Here is a 10,615-nt window from a genome sequence, read left to right on the forward strand (position 1 = left end):
CCGGTTAATAATCACAGGGAACAAGTGAGGGGTAGACGAATTCAGTTATCTCTGTCTAATCATTGTGGATCATAAGGAGCCTGTTGAAGTGACTTATCAGCTGTAAATGAAATACTGTCATTTCTCCTCTGTAGGAATAATTAGTGGAGTTAGCAGGTAGTTGATTTTTACTAGGAGGATTAGTAGTAACATTACAATATTTTTGGCCTTAGACTGATGTAATACATGCGTATACACGTATGCATGCATGTTACGAACATATTTCTACTTTGATGGTTCAAAGTAGAAATAATATTTCACGATGAAATTTTAATTAATTTAAGATTGTCGAGAAAGGCCGCGAACTTGTCGACTCTTCCGATAGTATGATCAATTGTGGGAGTCCGTAATTTTATGTTATTAGCTAATAAAATAAATGGATATAATAAACAAGAGTCATTTCATTCTTGTATGTGTAATGATTCATTGCATACAGAATTTAATTTTTTTGTTCATTCTATTTATTTCATTAGAAATTATTTTCTTTTGTCATTATTCAACTTCATGGCTTTGTATTTACAAAATGCCTTGGACTGTGACCCAATCGTTATCCATTGAAAACATTTAGAGGAAAACTGAGAAAAAAAATTGCCCTTTGCATTAATGTCGTTTAGTTTTGGGACATCAGGTTGTATGTGCTCAAAAACGTCAATTGCAGTGTTGACAGTTTTTCAGGTAATGTTGGTCAGCGCGATTTTTCGTCAACTTCCCGGAATCGGAATGGAGAAAACAAATTTTGAGAATCTAATGTAATCACAAATTCAAATTAAGTTAAAGATGCGAAACATGTTAAACGAAATCTACTTTCTCCTGCCGATAAGAATTTGTTAAATCAAAACCTTTACTTTGTCTTGTCAAACGCTCAAATCCATTATAGGGTACCCGGGTGTATGAAGGTAGCTACGGCTCCCTGTGCAATAATCGTAGGATTCTACGCAAAATTGCAAGTTATTTTAAATGCCCGTAAGTAGAAATGTAGCACGAAAAATAAACAAAATACCAGAACATTAATATGATAGCAGGATGTTGGCATTTTATTTACCATACCCAATACTGAGGAGTGTCGTGTTATCTAGTTACTTCGGAGACTTCCGTTCTCTTAATACAGGATGATACTGACCGTATATTTACCAATTATTTTTTTGTTTATTTTTCCAGCAGTTTACAATATTCTGGCGGATTGAAGACGGGTGAGTAGTCGCGGATTGATTGAGCTGTTGTAATGTGAGAAAATTACTTTTGCTATCGTAACGAGTTACTTTTTTTTACAAGAGTAGAGATTTTGAAGTGAGGAGTCTGTGGCGATTTGATTGGACTCGCGACGGTTTGGCTATAAATAGCCAGCGTTGATGAAATGAGAAAGAGGTGAGTGAGGGAAATTTTCCTTGGAACCCATCACCCTCGCTCATCAGTAGTGTGCCCTCGATAACTATTCCGTGACGCCGTTTCCCCGCAAGAATACTGCCGTGACGCTTTTCCTCAGTCTAGAACCAAGTCGGTGCGTGATGCGACCGGGCGCAGAAGCGGTGTATTTTCACCGGAGCCCGGAAATAGAAGCGGCGATGCCTGACCAAAAGTACATTGCTCCTTATAGTCACTTCGCAATGGAAAATTTTCACCCCCCCCCCTATCCTTCCGCATCCTCTCCGTCTCTCTCACGGGCCCATTGGCTGCTTCAAGGGCCAACCGCCTTTCGCCTTTCAGATCGAGCACGGGAGAATGAAAAGGGAAAGAAGAGATCAATACGCTACATTGTTGATTAATCTCAAGGGGGGGCGCTGCATTGTTGATGATCAATCTCTTATCATTATTGGCGTCCCGGAATAAGTGCGCCGAACGGATTTCGCGTCTTGGGCACGATTTACATCGCGTGTGTTTGGTGTGTGCTTAAGTGACGGCAGCTTCTTGTAAATCCTCATGCCAGTTTTCCATCAACAGTGGCTCAGCCCGCTCTCTCGGTGCCTGGGATGAGCCTGTATGAGACCTGTGTGGAAACGACGGAAATTCCGTGAACACCTTACTCTTCCCAAAAATTAATCTTTCATCAGTATTGACGTTGCATCGCGACAGGAAAATTTGGCAACATATTTACTATCACGTTTGCCTTCATTTTCGCGCCAAATATCCATTCGTGGATCCCTAAAGGCATGTAATTGTGTCCACACAAGAGGTATAACTTGTTTCAAAGCTCGTCACCGTTTTCGTTACCTGTATTCAGTGCCCAGAAATAACGAGAGCTTTTCTCTCGCTATTTTTTCGTGTCTACTTGTGTTTTGATTTTGTTCCTCAGTAAAGTGTTAAAAATATTTATGGATGATGGATAATATTCTATTGCTTTAGCATGCATATACATATTTTAGTTAATTAAGAACAAATCAGTCCATGAATTGTGTTTCCTTTGACTGAAAATTCCAATGTTCCCCAATTTGCCGGCCTCGGCGGCGGCGGGGTAACGTCCTCTGCCAATCCAAGGGTTTGGGGGTTCGATTCCCGCCTGGGTGGGTTTTCCTCCACCTAGGGCTTGGGTGTTTGCAAATGTGACCATTGTTTTCACTGTTAATAGTCCGATGTAAAGGCCCAAAAGCGATGTTTTATAATATGAGTCACATTACTAGCTTATTAAACTAGTACTTGTTTTGAATTTAATATATTCAAGGGGAGATATTTCATTGATTATTCACTAACTTAATATTTATTTGGTTCTCACTCTTCACAGAGGTGGGATTTTGTCCGCTATAGACCCGCGATGTCGACGAAGCCACCCTAGCGCTGGGTCACAGCCGTATTCTCAAACATGAGAATTGAGCACACGCAATGCTGACATTCAGCTCGGGTTTCGAATGCTAGTACTCTGTGGGCACGCGTTCATTTTTAAATTAATGATATCTCTAGAGGTTAAATTAAACCTTTGCTTGCTTCTTCACGAATAGATAATTTAGCAAAGGTACTCGAGGATGAGACATGGCAAACATTAAACAAAAAAATACCGTTGATGTACTTAAGTCATAACTAAAAGTTATAGCAACAAAACTATTAGTCACCCATACGTATAAACACCGCGCTAGGAGGCCACGGTTGTTCTCAGATGCCAGGTGAAAGTGCAGACGAGAGTTGGAGGACGGGTGGCGAGGAGTGAGTTGAATAGTTCGTGCGTCTGCGGACCCGGGATCTCGGCGAGAGTGAAAGACGGAACTTGTTTGAGTGCGGAAGAACGCTAGTCGGGGTATTGCAGGCTGGAAGTGGGGAGTGAATCGGATGTTGAAGGCAGAATGGAGATATTTCAGGGGCTGAATACATACTTCCGCGGGTGGACAAAGGGAAGTGTGGGCACTAAGCAGAAGGGGCACGCGTTGGCGGGCGATGAAGACGAAAAAATTGAGATGCCCCTCAAGGAGTTTTAAAGAAGTGAAATAAGCGGTTAGGCAAATAAGGGAACAGTATTCTTAAAAATCACTCCCAATTGACTATAGCCTTGATGTGATGTACCCTAGAGCTATGATGGTGAGAGCAATAACATTTGCTCTGGGTAGGGTCACCAAATAGAATGAGCTGTTTCTACATCAATAAAACCTTCCATTTTACTTGTTTGTTATTGTTCCCCGTTATATGTCCATGGCAACAGCGTCAACAAATATAGTATTCCCAATAAACAGTATGGTGGTTTTCAGAAACGGCATTTTCTATGTTTCTCCATCAGTAAAAATTTTCGTTTTACTTGTTTGTTATTAGGTCGAAGGGTTGTAGAAAAGGACGAAAGGTAGTTGCAAAGGCGTTCGACCCCAGGGGAACGGACTTTTATGTGACGGTGTAAGGTTGAAAACACCATTGAGGAAGGTAACGGGAAACTACCTAATTTAATTAACCCGAGAAATGATGATGAACACAATTAGTAGAATGTGTGCTGGTAAGTACGGGGCTCAGGTCACTGAGCCGTGTTGAGCCGCTGTTCTGAAGCAGAAGAAGCAAAGTCGCCATCACACGAAATGTTTACCCAGCGGAATCTTCAGAAACAACCAAGAAGAGAACGAAATCAATTACAGTAGGGGCTTGGATTTTTGAAAATTGTTTTATTTATTTTAGTACCCTACAAGCAACCGCTAGGGTGTGTGGCAGGGGGTGAATACACACCAGACTGATTTTGGCCCCAATATGACGCGGTCGGAAAATGTTATTATGATCCCTTATCATTCGTGGAAAAAATATCTTGAATCGATCTTTTCTACACTTGAATCTCTCCCATTTTATTGACATGATCTCTCCTTCCGTAGTACGATGGGGGTAATAATACATTTTCAACATCACTGCTAATGAGACCTAATTTATGCAAGATATTTAATCTGGAAGTTAACCTTCGCTCCATTGGGTGATTCCCAGCCTCGCTGCTCTAATATTTGGGATACGCTACTAAGTTTATCATAACAACGTTTTACTTATCTAGCTCCTCTACGCTGCGCACAATCCAATTCGACAATCAATCCAATTTCGTGAGAAGGATCCCATACTTATACTTGCAGCATATTCTAAATGAGGCCTAACCAACGACAGATGGCATTTCTCTTTGACCTTTTCATCACATTTATCAAGCACTCTTCTAATAACTCTTAGTTTTTTCTTAGCTTGTCCACATATTCGCCGTATGTGTTTCACCCAGGATAGATCGAGAGTGAGGGTGACGCCCAGGTATTTAATCGAGTACCCGAGTTTACACCTTCCATTTCGGCGTTCCCGATTCAAACGGTGTTCGGGTGAGAATTGCTCTTTTTCCAAAAATGTATCACTACGCATGTATAGCGTTAAGGTAAGCTGATAAAGCTGCTGTGTCCTCAGGATCACGGATATCACGGTAAACCACCACATCGTCGGTAAATAAACGTATCTTACTTGTGACTACGGCGTCAATATCGTTAACGTATAGTAGGAATGAAAGAGGTCCGATAACAATTCGCTGGGGAATACCTGAAGTAACGTCTACTGCATTCGAGCTAACTAAAGGAGAACTACTAACTAACTATAAATGGAGAACTACTAAGTGTTGAGGAGAGGGAGATCAGGAAAAACAAAGCGGGAGATGTAGAGAGGAATTATGGATGTTTTAGGTCTACGCAAGGTGATATGAAGCGATATCGGGAATTACTGGAGCGATATTTACAGAGTATTACTATACAGCGGAGGGGAAGAGAGCCGGCGAGGGTTGGAAATAGTATTGAGCAAGGGGTTGGGAAGGAGCGGGGTAAACACAAAGCAGTTGAGTGACAGAGTGCCATTAGTAGAATTCAAAGCTGAACCAACGAACTTGATCATTATTCAGGCCTCCATACCAAGGAATAAATAGGGTCTACGTTCAATTATAGGATGCAATTACGAGTTCCCATAGAAGGAAACATTTTATAGTAACGGGAAACGCACTTGAGGACGTAGAGATTTTAGTGGGGAAGGGGACTATAGTTAAGGAACATGGGATGACAGCGGGGAGAAAGCAATATACCTGAATGGTACAATGTTTAATTATAATGAACGCTTGGCTTATACACCGCAATAGGCGTAGGTATACGTGGAACTAGTCCCGGTATTGAGTAATATACCAGTTAGACTATATCATGGTTAGGCAGAGCTTGATGAACAGCTAGATTAATTCCGATCAGTTACCCAGGAACTGATGCGGTTTCTACGACTGAAGTGTGACGTCATATTCAAAGGGGTTTATTTAATTGAATACACAAGCATTAACCGGAACGACAGGGAAGGAGTATCAGTAGACTTTAGAAGTAGTCACATGTGAATAAAGGGAGCTAGTAGCAATGGAAGAAAGATGGAAGCGTACCAAAAAAGGATATCTAAACCCGCATACAAAACTATGGAAAGAGTAAATGTGAAAATGACATGGAGACCATGGATAACGGTGGAGATGATTAGGAAGAGAAGGATACGGAAGAATGTAAAACAAGCAGGTGAGTAGAGGTAAGTACAAAGGCATTAGTGATAAATGGAGCCGGAAAACTATTAGAGCGAAAGAAGCGTGGTGGAAGACGCACTCCGAGGATATTGAAAGTTTAAAAAGGAAAGTTGGACTTGGTACACAGGACAGAAAGGTAAAAAGCACTGTCAAGAAGTAAGAACGGAAAATCTCCCTTCAAATTTATTAAAGATACGGGAGAAAAATTATTAATTAACCCAGGAAAAATACAAGAGAGATGGAAAGAAGGCATCAAGGATATATATTGTAAGAATATTAGGCCAGGTAGCTCAGACATAGAAATAGAATATAACGTAGGTAAAGGCAGCTTAGTAAATATAAGAGTTTCAGATTTAACTTTGTGGAATTCCTTCATTATGAGGGTAAAAAGAAACTTAATACTTCCACCAAAAAAATTTTTATATTTCACGACCATGGTTTCGATGCTGCGCATCTTCATCAGGTGATTAAAATCTTTTTGGTGGAAATATTAAGTTTCTTTTTACCCTCATAAGGACAGCTTAGGTCGAGGCGTACTCGATGGCGATGCAGAGAGGGCAGTGAGGGAATTAAAATCACATAAAGCTGTTGGGGTAGATGGTATCTCTGCAGCACTACCAAATAGTTTAGGGACACTTAGAGGGAAGAGTTTTTATGGGTTAACATTTAGGAGGATGAAATTTGGAAGGAATATTTCACCAATAGGAGCATTGAGAAGAGTGGGTGATGATCAGTTTGCGTTCAGGACGAGGGGAGGTGCGCGTGACGCCATGGCAGAAATGAGGTCACAAGTAGAAAGGAACGCATACGTCTAGTGCACTAAGGATGTATTTGTGTGTTTCTTGGATTTTGAGAAGGCAGTCGATAGCGTTGATCGGGTTGAATTAAAGAACGTACGAGTAAACTACTGTCAACATTTCAGTAATTTCTTGATAACTTTTACCGCCCTTCACCAAAAAACTTGATGTTGGTTCGTTTTTCCGTGATTTCGTCAATTTCCATTTTCGACAAACAGTAAAAACAAGAACAACAGAAAAAGACATAATTGGTACCATACGCACAGCTCGACGATCCGCCAAGCACAGATTACTCATTGAGGTCTCAGGCAACTAGCGCCGCTAGTGGGCGGAGCTATAGTCCGCGTCATGGCCGCCAGATTGCAGTATTGGGCAGATTATATTTATTGGGCAGACCTCGTATTACGGAAGATTGAAAGGATATGCATGCACATTTTTCCCAGAGAGCTCAAGTTCGTGTGCCTGATGGAGAGTCGGGATGGGCAGTGCTAGCAAGGGAGTAAGTCGGAGATGACTACTATAAGGTGTTCTTTCCTATATAGTAAATACCGAGGAAACGGTAAGAAAGGCATGGAGGAAGGTGTTGGGGATGTGAGCGATGTGGAATTAATTAAATCAGTTGGATGTTGGATAAAAGCTTTTGCTTGCCAGTCAGCTAAGCATTGCTGAGCGTACTGGAAAGTCATTGCGATAGGTGTGTGATGGAGGTCAATGTAACCAAAACAAAGGCTTTAAGGTTTCCGAGAAAAAATGAATAAAGTTTAGTCTTTAAAATAGTATTTCAGAAACTAAATCAGGGTGAACGGGTTACGTAAAAAAGAAATAATTTGGACCAAGATGGTAAAGCCAGCAGGATCATATGAAGAAGAATTGTTAAGCAAGGAAGCTATCATAAGAAGGCGGGAATTAAAGACAGATGTAATGAAAAAGTATGTAAGAATAACTGAGGTTTTGTAATTCGCGGAAACATTGGCATAGATTGGAGGCTTTTTGAAATGTAGGCGTGGAAAAGGATGGAGAAGGTGAAATGGACGGAAATGAAAACAAACGAAGAAGTACTAGGCATGGTGGGCGAGGAGAATGCACTGTTGGCAGAAGAAATCCAAAGGATTAAAGAAGGATGCATTGAGTACTAGACCACCTTCGTACTAGATCAACCAGATCTTTCAGCGTTTACTAGGAATTTCATCTAGGTTTCTATCCGGTTCCTATTTGCCGCACACCAGACCGGCCGGAACCCGTAAGAATTTTGTATGAGACACAAGAAGGCCCAAAGAGGCATCACGAATTCACGTGGGTCAATGTGGGATGCGAAACGGGCGGAGACCTTTATTTTAGCAAAATAAGGTAAAGAGATTTAGATCAAATCGCGGGAGATATTTGATTTTAAAGTGCTGAGAGAAAACACTATTAATCGCCACGAAGGTTGATCGCATTTTTCATTAACCAAAAAATAACGATGAAGTATCGTTTTTAAGTAATTTTAACTATAAGAAATAACCGAGATATCTGGATAGAATTAAATCTGCATATAAATTGATTCTTAAGTACATAATTTGTTGATTACGGCCATTAATATTCATTTGTTTTTTTCGGGAAGCCGAAGGTTGAAGTAACTTGCAGTATGAATAAGATTAGAGGTTCGCAGAGTGATTAAGTGCCTTCATTTGAAAGGTCACAGTGTCCAGCAAATCCATGCCGAAATGATGGCTCTTTACGGAAATGATAGTCCGTGAGATGATACAGTTGTCTGATGGATAAGGAATTTTCAAAATGGCTTCCACATGTCCCCCACAGACGACAATCCAGGAAGTGGAAGGCCATCACTCACGTACGAGGCTGCCACAGGAAAGAAGAAAGTGGAGGACTTCATCCTATTCGACCGAAAGTCAACCCTTCAAATGATAATGAATAAGAATGATCTGAGCTGCGACAACGCGTGGACAAAGGAATGCTCATGTCAAAGGTGTCAGCACGCTGGGTTCCACGACTACTGACTCCTTTTCAGAACCTATAAAGGGGGATGATAAATCTTTCGGAGTTAGAAGAAGAAGATTTTTTAGCTTACCTGATAACAAGGGATGAATCTTGGATCAATTAATATGATCCAGAGACCAAAGAGGTGAACAAGGAGCGGAAGTATAGCGAGTCGCCTTCCCCCAAGAGGGTTAAGGTGTAGAAGCCTGCAGGGAAGGTCTGTTTTTGGGACTGCCATGGAGTCTGACTGGAACAGACTGCCTGAGGTAGGGTCAGACCCCACAACTGGTGCCTATTAGCGGCATGGTTTCATCACTCACGGCATGCAAGGCACCCGTCTTCTACCCGGCAATGCACCTGCTCACTCATCTCGAAGTGAGGTTGAGGAATCAAAGGGATGTGGCTTTGAAATTTTACCTTATTCATAATATTCTCCCGATCTCACCCCCAACGACGTTTTCTTATTCCCAGATCTTCAACAAACCATTGCGGGATCGTAGATTTGAAAACATAAATGACGTCATTCAAGAGGTGGAACAATGGTTTGCGGCGCAATCTGCTGAGTTCTACTATGACCGCCTTCGAAAGGTTAAGAAACACTGGGAGAATTATATGTTATATCTCTCGAGGTGACTACGTGGAGAAGTTTGAAGAATAACACATAAAAATACCTTCCTACCTCGATTATGTTTCAGTTGAAATAAAAAGTTTACGATGCCTCTCGTAATTTCCATAGAATAAAATTCTGCAAAAATCCTAAATACACGTCCGTGTAAAAACCTTAATGAAGCCTGCCGCTGCCGCATTAAGTTTTTTGATATTGTCTTGTTTACTGTTCGCACTTTTAATTTGTTCGTGTGTTATTAATCTCTACCGTTTACTGAAAATATATCGGTAGGATCTTCTATATGTGTTTTGTACTAATTTTGTCATCTCATCATGGTTATATAGTCCGCTTGTATCTACAATCAGCCCAAGCTTGAAATACGAAGGGATATTTTTATGGCAACCTGAAGAAAGTGCTCTTGATGGTCTAGCGTGATAACTAACGCGGAACTAATTAAGGGTTTAGAAAAATGTAGAAGGAATAGTTTTTTGGAGAAAATTTCTCAGCATTGATGGGGAAGGAATTTGATTCATTGGATCAGTGCTCGTTACCATCCCGAAATTGGAAATAGTGGGATGCAACTGAAATGCTTTATAGCCGTAGGGCTATAAAGCATTTCAGTTTCATCCCACGCGCAGCAATGATGGTAAAAGGATGGGGGTGAGTGCAAATGATTACTTAGGCGATGCTCCATGGGTATTCGGGAAGAAGAGAGGAACCGGATGCGTATGAGGCACGGGAAACAAACGAATATATACGAGGAGGCATGATGGGAAATGAAAGAGGATTGTTGAGAGGCATCCAGAGGAGACAGGAAAGATTGATAGGCGATGAAAAATCGGAGACTGTGATAGAGGGGAGAAGCTTAGTCAGGCGAGGTAATGAAAGTGAAAGAACGGGCACGTTGGACAGTGTGTATAGGAAGGAAGTAGTTGGACAGTAGGAAGCATGAGGAATTGAAGAAGGGCTCATTTTAGTGGGTGGTGTCTGGTAGGTGAGGCAGAGAAATGCGAGGGTGTTAATTAAGTTCTCATGTTCATGGACAGGAATAGGGGAACTGAAAAATGCACACATAGCCGTGATAACCAAACTTAAACAATTAATTGCCAGATCCAATAATTTATAACTGAATAAACGGAATTTACTTTCTGTAATGCCGACGGTTCCTTAACCATTCTGAGTAGCGCACCTACTCTAGAAAGAGTTATTTTTGTTTGTGATTTAAGGATATTTTTTCTATTA

The sequence above is a fragment of the Hetaerina americana genome, unplaced genomic scaffold, assembly GCF_022747635.1.
Source record: "Hetaerina americana unplaced genomic scaffold, ioHetAmer1.1.p SCAF_3, whole genome shotgun sequence".
NCBI lineage: Eukaryota > Metazoa > Arthropoda > Insecta > Odonata > Calopterygidae > Hetaerina > Hetaerina americana.